Here is a 22870-nt window from a genome sequence, read left to right on the forward strand (position 1 = left end):
CTGTTTCATAAAAGGAAAAAATCCTTTGACAACTCAGCAGATTTTTAAATGTGGAAAATGGGGGAAAGACTATTTCTAATATATTCACACATATGCTTATCAAGATGAGCAAGTGTTTATTTACGGGAGTATGTTTCCATTTTAAAATGTGCAGAAATATATATTTTGCATATGGAGTTGACAAATATGCCCACCATTATGCATATAATTTAAAATTCATAATTTAGTTTACTTCTGCAACTGAAAGTGGCCAACAACTTTTAAAAACAATAATATCAGAACAAAGTGGCCACCAGAGGGCAGTATAGAATGAGACTTTTGTCAAAAGCTTGAAAGGAAATATAACCAATTGAAAAACCCATTTCATGATTTCAGGCTTGATCACTGAAATAGTTTAAGCCTGGTGAGGAAAAAAAACAACATATAAGCATTTAATGATGCCATTTGAACAAGTGCATATATATGAATATATGAAGAAGCAATGACATTTCCCTTTGAAAACAATGGCACAACAGTAATGACGTATTAAGCCTAGTTATCATTAACTAGTTATCACTGCCCCCGGTGACGCAGTGGGTTAAAGCACTGAGCTGCTGAGCTTCTTGACCGAATGGTTGCAGGTTCAATTCTAGGGAGTGGTGTGAGCTTCCGCTGTCAGCCCTAGCTTCTGCCAACCTAGCAGTTTGAAAACATGCAAATGTGAGTAGATCAATAGGTACCACTCCGGTGGGAAGGTAACGGTGCTCCATGCAGTCATGCTGGTCACATGACCTTGGAGGTGTCTACAGACAAAGCCGGCTCTTCGGCTTAGAAATGGAGATGAGCACCACACCCAAGAGTCAGACATGACTGGACTTAATGTCAGGGGACAGGCTTTACTTTTACCTATCATTAGCTACTTATCAACCTTAGCTGCAATGGTATATTGTGGCGAAGTTGCTCATACAGTTCCATACCAGATAACCTGATAATAAACATAATAAATTGTGCCAGCCCTATGCTAATACAAACAGTTAGATTTCATCCATTTTCTTACACTTGTATTCTGCTACCTTTTCATGTGGAAGCATCCTAGGATGCTTCATTAGGTACACTGGAGCCGCCCCGAAGCTGCTTCGCCTGCCACCTCCCCCTCTTCTACTGCCTTAGGGATGAGGTGAGGCCCCGTCCCAAAGGCAGGAGAAGAGCAGGCTGGGCTCAGGAGGCGGCGGGCAAAGCGGCCCTGAAGCCGCTTCGCCCACCGCCTCTCACCCTTCTCCACACCCCGTGGGCCGGATAAATACCCTTGGGGGGCGGGGGGCGGGTCCGGCCCATGGGCCGTAGTTTGAGGACAAATGGTATATAACATATAGCTCAATTCAGGGAACATTTTTTCCCCTGAAAGCATATTAAATATGAAAGAAATTAACTCTCTCAGCTCTACTTATTGAGATCCTAATTAAAGTTATCACCATTAATGCTTTCATCCACAACAGATGAAGTTTCTAATTATGTATTTAGGCTGCCTCTCTTACTTGAGAGTAAAATGTACTTTTAAATAGCCATAGTGGAATTCTTTACTCTGTTCTCAAAGAAGGGTATTTCAACAACCTATTTTCATGGAAGACTTGAATTTATAACACTCATTAACATAGCATCTGTACTAGTATCTAGAAATGCCTATTTTCATTCACATGGTAGCTTTCATGAATGCTCTTTAGACACTAACTGAAAGAAAGCAAAATGAGCTTTTGTATTGGCGAACTGAACAGGCATACCATAAAGTTTCGTATAAAGCTGTTAGTGTTTAGCAAAGGACCACAGGGCAAATCTCAGATTCTAAGCTTGTGATAAAAAGATATTCATAGTCATTCCAGGAAATTGTCCTAACCTATCATTTACAAAGCTCTCTTGAGAAAAATCCATTGTATCTCTCAATTAACAGTAGCGTTTTAGTTCAAATGGTTAAGTATCACTTGTGTTCACTTGCTGAGCATCATCTTTTGAAGACACAAAACAGAGACATCTTCAGGTGGACAAAGTAATATGTGTCCTAATGATTAAATGCAACCTATTTGTGTATGCAAATATTTTTAGAGACTGTCATCTTGTGTAGACTGATTTCCCCCAATCCTTCATTAATTTATTTGTAAATTAGGTAATTTATGTAAAGTAGTTCCCCAAGAGCCAGTATGGCGTAATGGTTTTAGTGTTGGACTGTGACTCTGGAGATCAGATTTTGAATCCCTGCTCAACCATAGAACCCCACTAGGTGATTTTGGGAAAGTGTCTACAAGCCCCCTCTGAACAACTCTTGTCAAGAAAACTCCATAGTAAATTTTACAAAGAATCTCCATAAGCTGTTCCTAGTTTGAAGGCACACAAAACAACATCAGCAACAAGTTATCTTTCTAGTACCAAACTCTTGAAATCTGGTGAAATCTTTCAAGTTTCATCTAGAAAAATCAAGTACTAAAAAACATTCCATTGGGTGGGAGTAGTTTTAGTTCCAGATGAACAGTACACAGGTCCCATGAATGTTTGTTGGTATTGCTGTAGTCGGGTCATTCACCCAGAGTTTCGGTGTTGTTGAATTTTGGTGACATTTCTTTAAAATAATACCACTGAAGCAGATCCATTTGGTTAGAGATGAGGTACAGATCTCTGTTTCTGGAAATGTTGCCCATCCTTGCTTCAGATAGTCCCCTGAGTGCTTTGGACATGAAAGGAAGTGTCCAGGAACATACATAAGTGAATTGCATAACTCGTTGTTGTTGTTGTTGGTGGTGGTAGTGGTGGTATCATTATTATTATTTGAAACACAACAAATGAGTCCACAACAGACAAGATCACTCTCCTGGCTATTGTATTGGATCACACGTTGGACACTTCCCAAGTGTCTAGGACTGTGTGATGTATCGGTGAATAATGTGTGCAGATCCCATTAAGGTGGCCTTCTGCAGCTGGAAGATGGTAATTTTGTCAGCGCCTATTGTGTTTAAGTGCAGGCCAAGGTCTTTAGGCACTGAACCCAGTGTGCCGATCACCACTGGGACCACCTTGACTGGCTTGTGACAGAGTTTTTGCAATTTGTTCTTTAAATCCTCATATTGTGTCAGCTTTTCCATTTTTTTCTCTTCAATCCTGCTGTCACCCGGTATTGCGACATCAACAATCCATACTTTGTTTTTTAACACGATTGAGAGGTCAGGAGTATTATGCTACAAAACTCTGTCTGTCTGAATTCGGAAGTCCCAGAAGAGTTTGGCATTTTCATTTTCTGTAACTTTTTCCGGCTTGTGATCCCACCAGTTCTTTGTCGTAAACAGATGGTATTTGTGGCACAAGTTCCAATGAATCATCTGAGCATCGGTGTTGTGCCTCTGCTTTTAGTCTGTCTGTGTGATCTTCTTGCAGCAGCTGACAATGTGATCTATTGTTTCATCTGCTTCCTTGCAGAGTCTACATTTGGGATCCATCATCGACTTTTTAATTCTGGCTTTGATGACATCGGTTCAAATGGCTTGTTCTTGGGCTGCCAGAACCAGGCCCTCCATCTCCTTTTTCAAAGTTCAATTTGTGAGCCACAGCCATGTTTTTTCTTTGTCAATTTGGCTCTCAATTTTTGCCAGGAACTGTCCATGGAATGCCTTCTTTTGCCAGTTTATATTTATAGGCTTCAGGCTGATTACATTTTATGGTTTGTCCACTCGGCATCTCTATGCCCTCACTGTGTGTTGTGGTTCAGCTGGAGCCTAAGGAAGAACAGGAAGAGGATGATGGGTTTCAGATTTCTGAACATGTTCCTATTGTTGATACAGATGATGTTGATGCTGAAAATGAGGAGTTCCAGTTTCCCATGGGAAGGGATGTTGTCTTAGAAGATGTTTCTGATCTTAGTAAAACTTCACAGGTGCAGGTGGAGGAGGCGAGCCAGTATGTGAGCTCTTTGCCTGCTGATTCTCAGGCTGCTGGTTCCCAACTCCAAGATAATGAGTTATTCGACCTTGAAGGCTCTGCAGATCTAGGTAGGGAGGATTGTTTGCAATTCAGGGTTCACTGTAGCACAAGGCTTGCACACAAGAGAGAGGTTAGAGGTCAAAGAAATGCTTTCATGCTGGGAAAGTATATTTAGTGAGCTGATTGAAGGCAATCTTTTGTCAGTGCAACTTCAGCGAACACCCTGATAACTTCTTGGGATTGCCTGGGCTTTTGGGCTATGCTTTTGGCTTCTTGGGACTTTGATTTGGATCTTGGCTTCTTGGGGCTCTGTCATGCTGCCATGGAATCTTGTTTGATCAATGCTTATGGATTATGCTTCATGTTATTTGCCTTTGGACTTTGGAAACTCTGCCTTTGCATTTAAGACTCTGTTTGGCTATTGAACTTTCGCAACTTTACTTTTGTGTTTAAGACTTTGCCTTTTCTTTAATAAACTACAAAACCTACAGCCTTGGTGTGTGTGGTGTTCTGAGCAAGGTGAATCTATCCTGAGGTGTGACACTGTGTGTAATTTTCCCTTTATTTAATGCAGCTGTGGCACATTTGTCTAGGCCGAACTCCATACTAATGTCAGTGCTGAAGATTCTGACTGTGTTGGTCAGTGACTAGATTTCTGTTTCTGATTTTCCGTAAAGCTTTAGATCATCAATGTACAGCAAGTGGGAAATTTTTGGTGAATGTCTTGCTATTTGGTAGCCTAGGTTTGTTTTCTGTAGAATTACCGATAGTGAGATCATTGCAATGATGAACAGCAGTGGTGACAGTAAGTCGCCTTGGAAAATTCCTCTCTTGATGTTAAGAGTTCCATAGCTTTTGTTGTCCATTAACAACTCAGTTTTCCATTGTTTCATTGCATTTTCGGTAAACTTGCTAATATTTTCACAAACCCCAATGATATCTAGACATTTGATAATCTAACAATGTGGCAGTGAGTCAAATGCTTTTTTTTGTAATCAATCCAAGTTGTATAGAGGTTTGTTTTATGGCTTTTGCAATTCTCCAGTATCATTTTGCCAACTAGAAGCTGATCTTTTGTGCCTCTACTTCTTCTTTTATTGTCTTTTTGTTCTTTTCCTCCAAGTAATCCTGGATTTGATCAGCCATTATGCCTGTCAGCAGTCTGAACATTGTAAGCAGACATGTTATTGGCCTGTAGTTTCAAGGTATTATCCCCTTTGCTGGATCTTTCTGTATCAAATATGTCTTCCCAGTTGTTATCCATTTGCTGATGTTTCCAGTTTGCAGCATCACATTGAATTATTATTATTATTATTATTATTATTATTATTATTATTATTATGCTTTTCTGATGTAATAGCCGAAAGACATTGTCGGTATCACTTTCAGATACATACTTCTAGGTGGGAAGAAAAACACTACTTGAAATGTTCCCTTATACATCATCTCTTATTGGTTTCATAATGCAAAACAGCTATGCCAGGAATAGCACAGCTTGTCAGGCTGAAGTGTTTGGGTTGTTTGGAAACAAGAAGGTGTAATTCTTTGATTGACCTCTAAGAAAAGCACACTGAAAGGAGCAACTATAGTCTCCTGGGGCTAGAAAGCTTATGAAAAAAAAATGTAGCTCTTTCCCAGAGATTGCCAAACAGCATTTCCCCCTTGCATTCAGAAGTACTGTTAAATAAGGTGAAAATTCATAGATCTTTCATTTGACTTCTGAAATGCATTAATTTGGAACCTGATGAAATTTTCATTGAAAGTTCATATCCATCAGATCTGTCTCTTATGGAGGTAGTAATGTTGTATCTGTCAAATGCAATAGAATGTGTCACTTAACTAAGCACTTCCCATGTGACTCTTAGAGCTAATTAAGATAAATTCTGACTGCTTGTTAGTATTGACTTGACAGAAAAAAACTTGGATTTGGTCCCTTTTTAACAAATAAGTTGAATGAGGTGGCAGTATTTGACAAATAAGCCTTCATTAGATAATTTTGCTCTGGTAGCAGGAAGGAAAAATAATTAAAGCAATAGAGCAAAATTTTCATAATGTTTTCCATGTTTAAATATTTCTTCCTGCAATGATTTCAGAGGTGTTGACATTTTTTTTTTTGACATACTGGCATAAGATGCATTTGTATCTCAAGAAACAGTATTACAGCATATTTGTAATGAGGATTTCACAAAGTTTGATTTAGACTGATATTACTGGAATGCAGACTGCCTGCATTTTACTGCATCTGGAACTAGGCATAAAACAAGAGAAATGTGATCATCTGGCATCATACAATGATATTAATATATTTTATTTATTTATTTATTTATTTATTTATTCAACTTGTATACCGCTACTCCCAATTTGGCTCAGAGCGGTTTACAGAAGCAGATTAAAACAATACAATTAGCTTTAAAAATAACAATAACAAAACAATAGGTGGCGAGAACAGGCATAGTCTGGAAGAATTCAATTTGCAACTATCATTCCGTCATCACTGTTTGCATAATATATCAGATACAGCCATAGGTTTCTTACTTGATGCAGGTAGAATCATAGAATCATAGAATCGTAAGAGACCTCATGGGCCTTCCAGTCCAACCCTCTGCCTAGAAGCAGGAATATTGCATTCAAAGCACCCTTGACAGATGATCATCCAGCCTCTGTTTAAAAGCTTCCAAAGAAGGAGCCTCCACCACACTCCAGGGCAGAGAGTTCCACTGCCGAATGGCTCTCATAGTCAGGAAGGTAGGTGAGAATAGGTAAGGTAACAGGCAAAGTAATAATTGTTACTTGCTGCTTGTAAGCTAGTGCAGCCATATCTATAGCAATGTGTGTTTCCAGTGTACCAATAAGTAATGAGGGGTTTTTTTTGGCAATGCAATATTTCAAGCTGTATTTTGGAGTATGCCTATTATGTCTACCTGTATCTGAACATGGATGTGTAGAGTTTGCTACCTTTCCAAAGATTTTATGCAGATAATACTAGCATTTTATTTAGTTATTTATTTATTTACAGCATTTATATGCTGCTCTTCTCACCCCGAAGTTGATTCAGAGCGGCAACTACAAGTCTTTCAAGTGAAAGGATAACCTTGGAGATACAGGGGAATGTCTTGTTTCTTAGGAGCTATAGGGGCTACATATTGCATAGTTGTCAGTGTCAACTTGATTCTTTGCTTTGATTCTAATGTTTGTGGAACAGCTAGATCTTGTATTTGAAAAACTTACATTGCTGCTAGTCAAGGATGCAGCTACTGGGGGAGAGGGAGAGCAGAGAGATGACAGCATTGACCCCTTAAGCAAGAATTCTTTCCACCAAATTTTATTTCTGTCCCAAAATTTCTAGCATTACAGTAACATAAAGCTTACTTAGATAAACAGTTTGAGACTTTAAAGAAAGATAGCAGGTAAGACTCCCAAGTAAATGTAAAGACAGTAATATAACAAAAAATAGGGTCTCTGGACCCATCTACATTGACCATATATTGCGGCTCCAAGTGTACTTGAAACTGTAGCAACCATGAAACACACACCACCAGAGCATACTGAAACATAGATTAAATGTAGTGCATTAAAAAGTAGTGCACTAAAAAGTACTGCATTACAAAAAAGTCACAATGTAAGCCATCTGCATCTGATCCCTATGTATCCAAGATCCAGAGCAAAATGGCTCTAATGCAGAGCACATTGTATATAGCTGCACCTGCTGAATCATATTATAACCTCCAAGGGCATAGTTGGCAGGAGGGTGCTAGTTGACCCTCTGAGAGGGTTAACTGCTGTCACTTTCCCTTTTGGAACTGGCCCAACAGCTTACATGGAGCAAAAGTCACAGTTTGCTCCAAATCCTTCAGGAAGTTCAGAGCAAACCACAACTTCTGTTTGTGTAGTTCAAGACCATATTTGGCCTCGATTAACATGAATCAGCTCTGTGCATCATGCAGCCAACACATGACTGATTTGTTCCCCTTGTTAACTTTTGATCATTCATTTACCTTTCCTTAAAGCAATGGTTCCCAAACTTTGGTCATCCAGGTGTTTTGGACTTCAACTCCCACACTTCCTAACAGCAGGTAAATTGGCTGGGATTTCTGGGAGTGGGTACAAAACAACTGTCAGACCAAAGATTGGGAACCACCACATTAAAGAAAACAAATTATTTTTCTAATCCTACCCTATTTTAAGATCTAGGAACTCCACAATAATCACTATGCAAACATCTGTTTGACATGCAATATATTAAAGATTTTTAGCTTTCTTAGAAAGTTGACTATACAGGTGTATTAGATGATCTAGCCACAAATGATCAATGTCCAGTTCTGGGCACCACAGTTGAAGAGAGATATTGACAAGCTGGAATGTGTCTAGAGGAAGGTAACTAAAATGATCAAGGGTCTGGAGAACAAGCCCTCTGAGGAGAGGCTTAAAGAGCTGGGCATGTTTAGCCCGCAGAAGAGAAGACTGAGAGGGGACATGATAGCCATGTATAAATATATGAAGGGAAGTCATAGGGAGGAGGGAGCAAACTTGTTTTCTGCTGTCCTGTAGACTAGGACACAGAGCAATGGCTTCAAATGACAGGAAAGGAGATTCTACCTGAACATTAGGAAGAACTTCCTAATTGTGAGAGCTGTTGAGCAGTGGAACTCTCTGTCCTGAAGTGTAATGGAGGCTCCTTCTTTGGAGGCTTTTAAACAGAGGCTGGATGGCCATCTGTTGGGGGTGCTTTGAATGTGATTTTCCTGCTTCTTGGCTGGGGGTTGGACTGGATGGCCAATGAGGTATCTTCCAACTCTATGATTCTATGATTCTATGACTTGTATCCTCTTTATGGTGATAATGGAAAGCCCCATTACTTCCTTGTATCTATAGTTTGTTTAAACAATTTCTTAATTCTGCATCAGTATAAACATTATACTGATGTTTAATGATTTATGTTACAATTGTTTTTAATTACCCTATACTTGTCTCGTGATGTTTGTATCGATGTTGTTCACTGCTTTGAGTCGCCTGAGGGCTGAGAAAAGCGGTATATAAATAAAGTAAATAAAGTAAATAAATAGATCAACAGGTGGGACAACTCCATCAAAGGTTAACAAAAATAATAAAATATTTGTGTTAGTAATCTAAAATTCCATGTTCCATGTTAAAAACATCTTTTAAAAAATTTAGATCTTTCTCCCCAGTTTCAGAAAAGTGTTTGATCCACTTTTCACAGAAGGAAGATAAAGCTATAGTCAAAACGTTTCATATTAATTTGGTTAATAACTCTTATGCCATTAGTATCAATTTGTAGGACAGGCCCATTTCAGTTCTGTACAAAGCTATCATTCATGGCTAAAAGCCATTTGGAATAATTTATAGTTAGTTAAAGAAATAGAAAAGACATTACATCTTTGAACATTAATTTTACATGTTTTGACTTTTTATGATTTAGTCTTCATGCATGTTTTATAACAAACATTTTTAAAATAATATCTTACCAAATATATCCAGCTGATGTACAAATTGGCATAGCATTTATGATTCCTTTTTCATAACTCCACAGAAACTGAGAGAAAGTTTCAACAGGAGACTGCACAATAACTAGCATAATTTGCGTTGTTTACATAGCCATCTACTTGTATTTCTGACTTGCCACAATGAGAGTGTATTTGAGACTTTAAATTTATCACTAGATGTTTAGATTTCTACAAATTTCCATTCTGCAGTAGGCACTCAAAAGGCACTTCTCTGAACATATATCAGTGCAACAAAGCTGACATGAAATGTGATTTTGAACAGGCACAAGCATACAAGGTCAAGATCAAAAGAGATACTTCAGTATTCAATGCCAGTGAAACTATAGCTCTGTTCTATCCTGTTTGCCTCCAGAGAAGAGTTTTATGATTCACCTGGGGTTGCACGAGGGAAATGCCACTGCTGATGGAAGCAAGAAGACCCAGCAAAAGTATACTATTGTTATCTGGGCCTCCTGGGTCTAGACTGTTTGGTTAGTTATTAGTTTCCAGGAAATAGAATACAAGATTAGAAAGTTTTTGGTCTGCACAAAAACACTGAGCTGCTTAGATTTTTAAAAACCAGGGTTCACCCAACCTGGCGATTTCTGCCAACTTGTACTGTAACATTTAATGTTGATTCTTGCACTTCTTGAAGCTTCTTGTTTCTTCCCCATTCCAACATTTTCCTGGTTTTAAAAAGTAAATCAATCAATGGAGAAGCAGAACATTTTGATTTTATTTTAATTTGCAGGAGGTGTGCATTGCATTGTTAAATGTTGGCATGTCCAACCCCTTCAGGGTAGATTATTATTATCATTTACTTTATTATTATCCTTTACTTTATTATTATCCTTTACTTTATTATCATCATTTACTTTATTATTACTAACTTTATTTATACCCCGCTTTTCTCTCCAAGGGAATTCAAGGTAGCTAAAAAAGTGAATACAAAACAAAGTGAATACAAAAATTAAAAATAATTAAACAGTACTATGTCTGTTAGTTTAAAAATAGTTAACATACAATAAATGCAATTAAATGCATTATAAAACACACACAAACCCAAACCCCAACCACAACCACTGCAGCAACGTGCCCCTTATCCTTCTCCAAATGCCTGCTGGCAGATAAAGGTATTGACCTGCTTGCAGAAGGCCAGCAGGGATGGGGCCATCCTGGTCTATTTTGGGAGTGAGTTCCATAATCTGGGAGCAGCCACTGAAAAGGCCATCTCCCGTGTTCCCACCAAACAAGCTTGAGCAGATGTGTTTCTATATTGCTGCAATTTCATGAAATCTTTTTTGATTAGCTCTTTTTTGCTGATTGGATCTTCTTTTTGAATTTTCAATATAAAATTTGTCAGTTAAACTTGGATGGCAACCAAAAATATTGTTTTAAATTAGACATCTACTATGACTTCTCAGTGAATGTATGACAGGCTGCTCCAGAAGTTCACAATTAGAACTGAAATGAAGTACCACAATTTTGATGTAAGTAAAAAAAAACCCACACATTTTGTGACATCTAGCATGATGTTCCAGTGAATTATGAGTGCTATGGACATAACAGATATTTTTGTCATTTTTATAGATGTAAATCAACCAGCCAAATTTAATGTAAAAGTATAGCAAATAAGTTCACAGTACTACAGTTGATGCATCCATGATATTGCTTTTTATTGACTCATATTGAAGTACTTACACTGTTTAATCTGCCTTTGATTCATTTTGATAATTATCACATGTAATTCATTCTTCTTTTCAATAAGTTTTATTTTGCATGATTTTCTAGTTTGGTATAATAATTAATTTCATTCACTATTAGCATAACCCTGAACTTTGGCAATATACATATTCATGGCAATACAATCTATATTCCCTTTATGCTTGGTTGTCAGGATGTATGTATTTCTGCTCATGCAGAGGAGAAAAGAATGTCATTATGTCAGGATCCATTATATATATTTTAATAATTGTGGCACATTTTGGTAATACATTTTTCCAGCATACATACTGGTTCATACGACTCTAAACTTGTTTATTTCGATTTTCAGAAGTGCATGTGCATTCTTATTTTGAGTATCAACTATGGCCACTTCAGATTTTCATTCATATGCCTCTTCTAGCCTAAACCAAAAAGGACTAATGTTATATTATATTGGCTTACCATGTTGGTGCTGTTGAGGTTCTGGCAACAGTAGTCCCAGCAATGACAGCCACAGCAGCCACATTTTTTTGTGAGGTCATACGAACAGCATGCTACATGAGTCACTCTCATTCCATACATACTAATAATTACAAGCCCAACAGTAATTTAAGAAATATCCTTATGTCATTTATTTGTAAATTTAAGGATGCAAGAATTCAAGTTAGTAGTAAACATATTCAAGGACAGCTGACTTATATTTTCAAAGGAAGAATGGGACCTCTGCAAACACTTTGCTGCAACCAGAGGTATTTTGGGGCCTAGTACTAACAGCAATAAACTATACATGACCCTTGTCTAGGCATAAATGAACTCCATAGGGAAAAATAAATAACATATTTTGTTATATGTCACTTTAGCCCAACTTGATGCGTATTGTATTTTACATTAAAAAGACACTGAGTCTTCACTTTAGTAGACAAACTATTTCCAGAGATTAAATAATCAGAAATTGGCAAATTGTCGCAGTCAACTCCTCTACATCCTCCTCCTTGGTGCCTCTGAAGACAGAGGGGGAGAAATAGAAGAGGACAGAGGACATGGAGAGGAAGATAGTTAGCTAAAGATGATGAGCACTATGGTTTGCAGTCTATAGAAGTCTAAGATTAATTGGAAAATTGGGACATCCAGATTCATGTTTTATAATAAAGATGACCAGATGTGCTGGAGTGGAAAAACATATCTGTGCTCATACAGTCCAGTGTTTGCGTCTTGTGAAAAACTAAAATAATATACTATGTCCGTAAGTATATCCCTGGGGGGCTAAAAATCCACTGTGTTTTCTGAAACTCATCCCATGTGTAAGCTGGGCTTGGCAATTACTCCCATCACAGCCTGCTTTGCATATTGCCTCAAAACATTCCATTTATCCACTTCCTTTTTTAGGGTGAACCAAACAGCTCCAACTTCAAATAAAAAAAATGACAATTGTTCATTTTTTCTGCCATTGAGGAAACCCCAACTAAACTACCTTTGACATCAGGATAATTTCCCAGCCAATGAATGCCCAAATCCACCAACATTGCATTTGCAAAGAACTGTCCAAGAGAACTGTTTTGAGTAGTCAGGGGACTTTTAAACCCTGTTCATCCAGGGACCACTGATCAATCGGCAGCTCCTTGTGAGGCTCATTGTGAGGTTCTTTTCAGATAAAGTCACTCAGACCTGTTCTGACTTAGTTGACAGTGTTAATGCAGTCTCTATGGATGTGACTCTGCTTGTCCTTGTTTATTGAATTCCTTTCAACTTGTGCAGCCTGAGGAGGTGGACAAGATCTTGGGAGGAATGAGACTGACCACCTGTTCTCTGGACCCTTGCACATCCTGGTTTATAAAATTCTCTGTGGGGGTTGGGACACTGACAGAATGGGTGAAGGTGCTGGTGAATGCCTCCTTGATTCAAGGCATAATGCCAAGTATTTTCAAGGAGGCAGTAGTAACACCTCTTTTGAAGAAACCAGCACTGGATCCGATTCAACAAGTATAGGAAAGTATCAAATCTCCCCTTCCTGTGCAAGGTTATAGAGAAGGTGGTGGCCTCAAAACTCCAAAGTTTCTTGGATGAAACTGATGATCTGTATCCATCTCAGTCTGGTTTCAGGCCTGACTGTGGGACAGAGATGACACTGGTTGCCTTGGTGGATTATTTATGAAGAGAGCCATATAGGGGAAATGTGTCCTTACTTGTTGTCCTGGACCTCTCAGTGGCTTTTGATACCATTGACCATGATATCCTTCTGAGTTTTCTCTCTGGGATGTGCTTTGGGAGCACTATTGCAGTGGCTCCAGTCCTTCCTGAAGAGTCAGACTCAGAAGGTGGAGCCAGGGGTCTTCTATTAGACACCCAGGCTGGTGACCTGTGCGGTCCCTTACGGTTCCATTCAGTCCCCCATGCTGTTTAAAATTTACATGAAATGGCTGGGAGAGACCATCTGGAGTTTTGGAGTTTGGTGTCGAATTTATGTGGATGATACCCAAATCTGTTACTCCTTTCCACCAAATGCCAAAGATGTTGTCCTGGTCCCAAACCAGTGCCCGTCATCAGTGATGGACTGGATGAGGGCTAATAAGTTGGTATTAAATCCAGACAAGACAGAGGTACACCTGGTCAGTCAGAAGGTGGATCAGGGTGTGGGATTACAGCCTATGTTGACCAGGTTCACACTCCTACTGAAGATACAGGTTTGCAGTCTGGGTGATCCTGGACTCATCACTGACCCTGGAACCCCAAGTGTTGGCAGTGACCAGGAGCATTTTTACACAACTTGTGCACAAGCTGTGTCCATACCTTGAGACACCAGATCTGGCAATAGTAGTCCACACATTAGTCATATGCCATCTAAACTACTGTAACCCTCTCTATGTGGGGCTGCCTTTGAAGATAGTTTGGAAGCTTAAACTGATTCAGAGATCGGCAGCCAGATTACTATCTGGAGTGCCATATTGCAAGAGGACAACTCCCATGCTGCAGCAGCTCCACTGGCCACCAGTCTGCTTCTGGGCTAAATACAAAGTGCTGGTCATTACCTTTAAAGCCCCAAACAGCCAGGGTCCAGGCAATTTGACCAATCACATTTCCTCCTATAAGCCAATTCGGGCACTGCGATCAGTGGAGGAGGCCCTGCTTATGGTTCATCCCAGTCCCAAGCATGACTGGCTAAGATGAGAGAGAGGGCCTTCTCCATGGTTGCCACCCACCTCTGGATCTCCTTCCCTAAAAGAATAAATCTGGACCCCTTCCTTCTCTCTTTCAAAAATACTTACTTTTGCTCACTAGCATATGGAGAGGAGGAGGATTAAATGATGAGAGGCCGTCACTAGACCTCTGATTTTTAAAACTGCTATTGGATTTGTGCTTGATCAGATAATGCTAGCTCAAGTAACATCACTGGCTACGTAATCAATTAAGACACCTTAGTGAACTTCTGTGGGTGTTTGCAATTGAATGTGGATTATTTATGTTTAGCTTTCTTATGTGGATATAATTTATGTTAGGTTATCCTTGGTTTAATCTGTAAGTATTATGTTATAACTTGTTTTTATAAGTGGGATTGCTTTGAGTTATTATGTTTTATCTGCTACTGTACTGAGGCATTGAATGTTTGCCTTTTTATTTCCTTGGAATCCATCCTGAGTCCACTTGGGGAGATGATGATGATGATGATGATGATGATGATGATGATGATGACGACCCTGGTTGGGCCAGTTATCTCATTAATCAGGGAGGGATGCAGGTATTCTGAATGGCTATCAAAGAGGATAAAATGCCCTGTAGTTTGCTGCAAGATTTATGACTGATTCTTTTGAGCACAGACTCTGTATCAGACATCCTTTCAGGCCTGAAAGTAATAAACCTCTGTTCCTGTTGCCTTAAAACCCTGTTTGCATGTTAATCTGTTCTCCAGATTGCAGGGTGCACTGGGTACCAGTCCTCAGCCTGCTTTTTGTCAGGTAGCTGAATCTTGACCATCAATATGGTACATGAAGATCATGGCTGATATTTGTCATTTTGATAAATTTATATCATATGATAAAGTATAAAATCCAATCATATACAGTAAGAGCTGTTTCCTATACTACATCTATTTTTGAGGGCACAAAGAGGACTAATTCTAGAAGGTTGTCAGTTCATTGCCTTATATATCAAAAAAATCTAGGTGGAATGTAATGCTAAGAGTTAGTTCAGAAAAGGAAGAATGACACAGGATGGACTTATGTTGAGACTTTCCCCCTCCATTTCTCTGATCACAGCATTAGTGAATATGTTTTGCCTTATGATAATCATGAATTGCCTCACAACATATTTTATTTCCCTACCTTCCAGCTGCAAAGGACAAGGCTCAATTTACTGGAGACACTTAAATTGTGATTACAAATGTGCTGACATTCTAAGAACCTTGCTTCATGTTCTGTTTTATGCTCAGTTCTCTCGAGACTTCTCCAAATTGCAACAGGACATCATGGCAATGAGATCTGGATCCAAGAATGTATTTTTATGATCCAACAAAATATCATTTCAAGATGAATGTCCTTCTGTAGTATGATGAACACTGTAAGGTAAAGGTCTCAATTTTTTATTTCAATATTTTATAACATTGTACCTCTAAAGTAAAATCTTTTTTTGCAAGTAATCTAAATGTGCCAAGTAGCAGTTATGTAAGAGCACGACACTGTGAAATATAGTTACATACATATTCCATTTTCATATTTTCTAAACTTATTTAATTTACTATATTTCTCTATAATCCAGTAATCAAAACTCTCTAAGCAGTTAACAAATACATGTTAATAAAATATTTCTTTTTCTTGCTATTTTTATTTCTCACAGTTTTAACTTTTGTCCTATCTTGGATTTCCCATAATTGAGAAAGATAAAAGACAATATATCAATTAAATAATAATAATAATAATAATAATAATAATAATAATAATAATGCATACAGATAGTAAAATATGGGTGCAAGGTCATTCAATTCCTGAAACCAGACTGAGATGGATCCAGATCATCGGTGTCATCCAAGCTGGCCAACTGCAACATTCACACTTGCCTCAAACAGACAACAGTGCTTTCTCCCACCCTGAACATTCCTCAGATAGATAAACCTCACTTGTCCTAGTTTCCAACAGACCTCACAACCTCTGAGGATGCCTGCCATAGATGTGGGTGAAACATCGGGAGAGAATGCTTCTGAAACTTGGCCATACAACCTGGAAATCTCATAGCAATCCAGTGATTCTGGCCATGAAAGCCTTTGACAACACATTGTAAAATATTATGCACATTTTAAAATAAATTAAAATAACTGTAGAATAAATATGGGTACATGCATACAGTTATGCCATATTTGACCTAACAATCTTTATTTATACTTATAAGTGATGCATTAGAAGATTGAACATATGTTTAAAATCACTAAGAGGTATAATTAATAATATTTTGTGATGTCAGTTTGCAGCTGAAGCACTGCCCTTAGAAGTAACCTGTTTCATGTAATTGCCACCAAGAACAGCTTATTTGACTCTAGAACAGTGGTTCTCAACCTGTGGGTCCCCAGGTGTTTTGGCTTACAAGTCCCAGAAATCCCAGCCAGTTTGCCAGCTGTTAGGATTTCTGGGAGTTGAAGGCCAAAACATCTGGGGACACACAGATTGAGAACCACTGCTCTAGAACTTAGAGTAGGATTTCCAGTAATAACAAATGAAAGATTTCTAACTTCCTAAAGACAAAGAAGCTCCTTCAGACAGTCTGATAAGAATCAGTTCAACATGTCAGTCTATCCAGATTTACTTTCTCCAACTTTTCCCTTGCTATACTTTTGTCTAATTAACAACTGTATAGCCTTTATCTAATTCACTATATTTTTGACCAGTTTTCCAACCTGAACTTTCCAGAATAATTTTTGTTCACATTCACTTAAATATTCTTAACAAGTATTCTTTTTTTCCCTCTGCCTTGAGAACAAAGTGCTAACCAGCTGGGTACACTGTAAGTTTTAAATAGAGGGAGAGTATATTAGTGGCTAGGGTTAATCTAGCATGTTGTCATTTGGTATTTAAGACCCAAATTTATCTATTTGATTCAAGTTGTTCAGATCATTTTATTTTGTTTTGTATTGAATGCATTAATTGACTGTGAATTCTGATATATTATGACTTCACCTGAAACCCTACTTATCTACTAATATACTTAATAGCCTACTTATCTGCTGCGATTTCACTAAATTAATTGTACATGTGAATATTTAAAGATCATGCTCTTGCCTGCTGGAACAAATTTGAACTTCACTTTGACAGACCACTTCTATGGAACCATTTATGAACTCACCCAGACAGGATGTTGCCCTATGGCATTTTAATGCCTTAGATATGTCAAGCCACTAATTTCCAGGAAACATTTTCAGTCTCAACAAATAAATATTGAGAACCACTCTATAGTATTCTAGACTTTAGTCATTGTAATGGCTAAGGCCTAACAATATTTGTCTGATATTGATGTTGTTTGGTTTTACCAAACACTTAACATTTTTTAGATAAGGAAGAGGGGGAAAAAGCTTTCCTACACATGCCAAGTATTTTAGACGGCTATTATTTAATTTTCCATAATCTTATTCAGCATTGGAATCAGAAAATGCACTAAGACCTATTTATTTAAAAATTAGAAGGCAGGTCTGCGATTTTTCCAAGTGGGATAATGTTGAGAGCTGGATACTGCCTGATTCTTAAACTAGATGTCCTTTCAGCTTTCCCAGCATGGCAAATCTTATCAACTTTGTTGTGCTCTAATTCTGATCAAATGCCTTTCAATAGGGATTTCAGTATATCATAATGCAACTACCGGACCAATGAAACCTTGAAGAGCCCTCCAAAATATTTTAAATCTATCTCAGTTCTTAAAATATGAAAAGGGGCGGGCAACTTTTATCCCTCATTGAACTCCACCACAAATTTGTGTGGAAAATTAAAATTCTCCATTCTTGTAGTAAGACTTTAAATACATTAATAACCTTATTCTTATACCTCGTCACCATCTCCCCAAAGGGACTCAGGGAGACTTACATATGGAACATAATGTCCACAAGACATAAAAGCAAAAGCAATCCTTAAAACAAAATACATTAAAATAGGAAAGTGGTTGCATAAGAGCAAGATAATGTTCTATGACCTCATATTTAAATGTAGCATATGTTCATATGGCTAGTAGTCCATGATTTTGAAGTCAACAATCTATCATAGATTTCTGAGCAATTTCTGGTGGTTTCAGCAAGATGAAGCTGAAGACTAAGAGCTAAATGTGAAGGTGATAAGCAAAACATGAAAGCTCCAGTGATTGAAACACTGAAACATCTTAAAGTGGTCTTAAAAAGATCTTGATAGTGAGATTACTTAAATCTTGGAGTAATACCAGCAGAGTTGTAGGTTTCTCAACTAGGCAGATTTCAAAGCATTTCCATGTATGGCTTCTTGAATAATATATTTCAGCAGTATAATCTCTATTGGAGAAAAAATTAATGTGAAATGCAATGGGTACATTTCCTGCATAAAGAATGCATCACAAAAAAACCACTTAAGAATTGGTCTGCCTGTTTGACCTTCATATCCTAATGAGCACTGGTTCAACCTGGTTTTGTTTTTCAGATACCATATATTTTTTTCAGGAAAGAATGTCTTTTTCTGGAGTTACTGTTAATGGAAACTACTATATTAGTTGCCCCCATTCTTCTATTATTACCTAAATGTTATAGCCTGGGTAGCCATCCTGCCTTTTCTTCATTATATTCCTTTTAATTCCTCCTGAAAGCCAAAATGACATTTAATTTGATGTAAAATTTGCTCCTCTGAGAAAGTACTCACTGTTGCATGACATAAGTCCTAATTTTGAATATAGGAGTGAGTGGATTTTTTCTCTTTTCTTTATCTTTCCTTTTTCTTCTTAATAGAGACTTTTGCAGGCTCTGCCCAGTGTGTGAATTGAGATTGTAGTATTTTTTATGATTCCCTGTTGGATTAACACATCTTTTTGATTGCTCACTGAGCCCAGTCAACTTGACATAAGATCTACATTAAGTGGCTTATCAGAAGCTGAAATATGTGGGACTCTTGATGTGCTCATTGTTCATGATGTTTTGTGCTTCAGTGGCAATGTTGGACCATTTTGATAACCCATAGATCTTAAAATGAAATAGATATTTTATTTAAGACAGCAATCAAATAAAAGTATTGTGTTTTCCTTACAGAAACTTATTATTAGTGGCACTTTAACAGAAGAAACAAAATGTGAAAGTTAATCAGACAGTGTTATCAAATGACCAGGGCATATACCATCATCCAAGAAGTCTTACCCATCAAGATGAGATAAGCTGAAATGCTAAGAAGTATGAAAAAAACATTTGTGCTCGTGAGAAAGGTGTTATATGTAATGTTTGTGTACAAGGCATCTCTACATGAGAAGGACTACTGCATGACTCCTAAGTTTCCATAGGTTTGTATGAATACGGGATCTCTTCACACAACCGCCTTATCTTCTACCAGTATAAAATAAAGAAGAAATGCCTGTTTGGAAATAAAGGCTTGATATAAATCAAATAAATAATGGAGTATCCAAAGAAAGCAATGGGGACAGGACTAGCTGGTATAATCCACAAATATTCCATGCATGTTTCCAATGGATGTAGGAGATTGCATGGATCCTACTATTGCTTTGTGTGATAGAATTTATGAAAGTAATTGTATCATGAGAAATTCTTGCTATGGTATACAAAAAGTCACAAATCACTTACAGTTCCATTGTTCTACCTTATCATTTCTTATTTATCTCTTATGTGTCTTATTCAGTAGTTGTGGTCAAGATGGCGGACACAGCAGAACGCTGAGGCTCCTCAGTCTTCTGACCCTGTCAATAGGCCAGAAAGGAGAAGGAAACTCCCTGCCCTGCGGACAAGAAGCGGTGCAGCCCACCAGAGGGAAGACCAAACCCAGGCTTTGCCAGGGGCGGCAAAGCCCCTGTTTTCCTGGGTATCCCCCTGGGGTAGGCCGACAAGGGAGCCCGTATAGCACGGGAGAGGACGCCGACCACTATTTTAAAGCTCAAAGAACACTCGAGAGAGAGAAGAAAGCTGAACAAGGAAATAAAGGGAATCCGGGCCGAACAGAGGACCACGGTCGCAAGAAGAGGCACAGAAACATCGAATACAGAATACAGAAACCTACAAACCTTAGAACTCTCAAAAAACCTAAGAACTTTCAAAAAATCAACAAATACACAGTAAAACTTCAAGGAAAACTACCGTGAAACTCCTGTGAAAGGATTACAACAACAACAAGCAACGAGGAAAGTAGCAAGTAACGATAAGACAAGACAGCAAGCCTAAAGATAAAGTCAGAGAGAACGACCACAAGACAAAGATAAAAAACAAAAAACAACTTGGAAAAGGTGGAGAATTGAGTAAAGATCCACAGATCAACAACAGGACGCGGCGACTCTCCAAAAAAGCGGAGATGATGTGAGTAGAACCCAATTCCAAACCTCTCCCCCCCACCAACCTCCTAAAGCATCCTCTTCCCCCACCAACCTTCTAATGCAACCCCCTAACAACCCTCAGCAGTCTTCCCGCTTCGCCCCCGCATTCCTACCACCTAGCCCACTGTAAGCCCACTTACAGAAGAAACAGATTGAGGGTTACTACTCCCCATCCCCCCGAAAAACCCGAAAGAACTCTTACCTCCTACTCCTGAGGAGACACTCCCCCGCTACTCGCGGCCATCGGCTCGCATCCCCCCCCCGCGCTGCGGCTACTCGCGTGCAGGCCGGCGCGCGCCCAGGAAAGTGCAAACCAGAGCGCACAGATTGATCGGCGCGCAGGCTGGCGCGCGCAACAGCACGGGCGGCCGCGCGAACACGCGAACTCTCGCGCAGCGTTGCGCGACAACGCAAATCGCGCGAGAAGACGCGAGAATAGCAAAGGAAGCAAAGGAAGGGACAAACTCGCGCGGGAGCAACGAAATAACGCGAGAACTCGCGCGCGAACGGAAAATAAATAAAACAAAAAATAAATCAATAAAATAGACACAAAAGAGAAAGAAAGATAAGAAAGGAAAGCGGCAGAACAGAAGAGACTGCGGGAAAGTTGGAAGTTGGAAGAAGAGAGCCTAAGAGCAAAAAGTAAGAAGAGAGGAAGGAGGGGAGAAAAGGAGAAGCGGAAGCGAAAGAGACAACCAAGAACACACAAAAGAAGAACCAAAGGGAATTTTAAAAAAAAGTGAGTAAAGGGGAACCCCCCCCCCAAAAAAAAAAAAAAAACAGGAAGGGAGGTGAGCGGGAGAAAAGGGTGGAGAAGGGGAGGAGAAGGGAAGAAAAGAGAGAAGAGGAGAAGGGGGAAACCAAAAGGAAACAAGAAGAAGCAGGCGAAAGGGATAAGAAAACAAAACAGAGGGAAGAAAGGAACAAGCAGCAGACAAACCAACAAACCAACAAAACAGAGAAAGGAATAAATAACAATAATAAGAAAGGGGAAGTGGAAAAATGACAACTCCCAAGAACAAGATGGATAAAGAGAAAGAAAAGGACAAGGAAAAGAAAGGTACAGGAAGGAAGGACTCCCTCCCGGAAGAACAGGGCGCCAAGGAGCCGAGTACAAAGGACCTAATGAAGGAAATACTAAAGCTGCAAGCAGTCGTCACTAAAATGCAAGAAAATCAAGACAAACAAAACAACACATTTAAAGAGGAATGGAACGAAATGAAAAAAGACCTCAAAGAAGATCTTCAAAGTGCCTGGAAAAAAGACATAACAGAAGTAAGAGCAGACATGGACAGTCTAAAACAAGACAACAAGAACTTAATGAAAGAGAACAAAAACTTAAAGGACCAACAAATAGATTTAAAAAAGAAAATCAACACCTTGGAAGAAACAGTATCCACTCTTAAACAAAAACAGGAGAATCAAGAAATCCAGGACAAAGAATACCAACTAAGAATCCGGAATTTAGAGGAAGTTGAGAATGAAAACATCAGAGAAGTGATAACAGAATTGATATCGCAGATATGGAAAAAAACAAAAGAGATAACAGAAGCTAATATTGATCGAGTCTTCAGAGCCCACTCCAACTATGCCAAAAAGTACAAAGCTCCAAGAGATGTGGTGGTGAGTTTTGGGAGGAAGAACGCCAGGGATGAAATATTGAAAGAGAACGCGTCGAATCCAACATACTACAAAGGAAAGAGAATCGTGGTCATGAAGGAAATACCTTTTTCCATTCTAGAACGACGACGAAAATATTCCTTTCTGACTGAAGAATTAATACGAAAAAACATCAGATTCAAATGGGACAAAAAAGACGGGATAGTGGTAACATGGAACAACACAAAATACTGGCTCACTTCAGAACCTAAAGCCAGAGCTTTCTGGGAGAAGATGCAGAAAAATGAGAACACAAACAAGCAAGGCAATAGTAACACCGACTGAAAAACAGATACCCCACAAGAAGACTACAGTGAAGAAGAAGACAGCGATGAAGAAACCCAACCCGGACAAGACATAAGAAGAAAAGGGAGAAAAAGACCAAGAAAGAAGTCACCAAAAACACAAATACAATACTCTGACTCGGCAAGAGTAAGTTCGGAAACGGAAAAAGAAGCAGAAAGAATCCATGACCCCAAAAATTAAGATTCTCAGTCACAACGTTAACGGCCTAAATTCACCAAATAAAAGAAAGAAAATTTTGCACCATC

Source organism: Anolis sagrei, chromosome 5 (assembly GCF_037176765.1).
Source record: "Anolis sagrei isolate rAnoSag1 chromosome 5, rAnoSag1.mat, whole genome shotgun sequence".
Lineage (NCBI taxonomy): Eukaryota > Metazoa > Chordata > Lepidosauria > Squamata > Dactyloidae > Anolis > Anolis sagrei.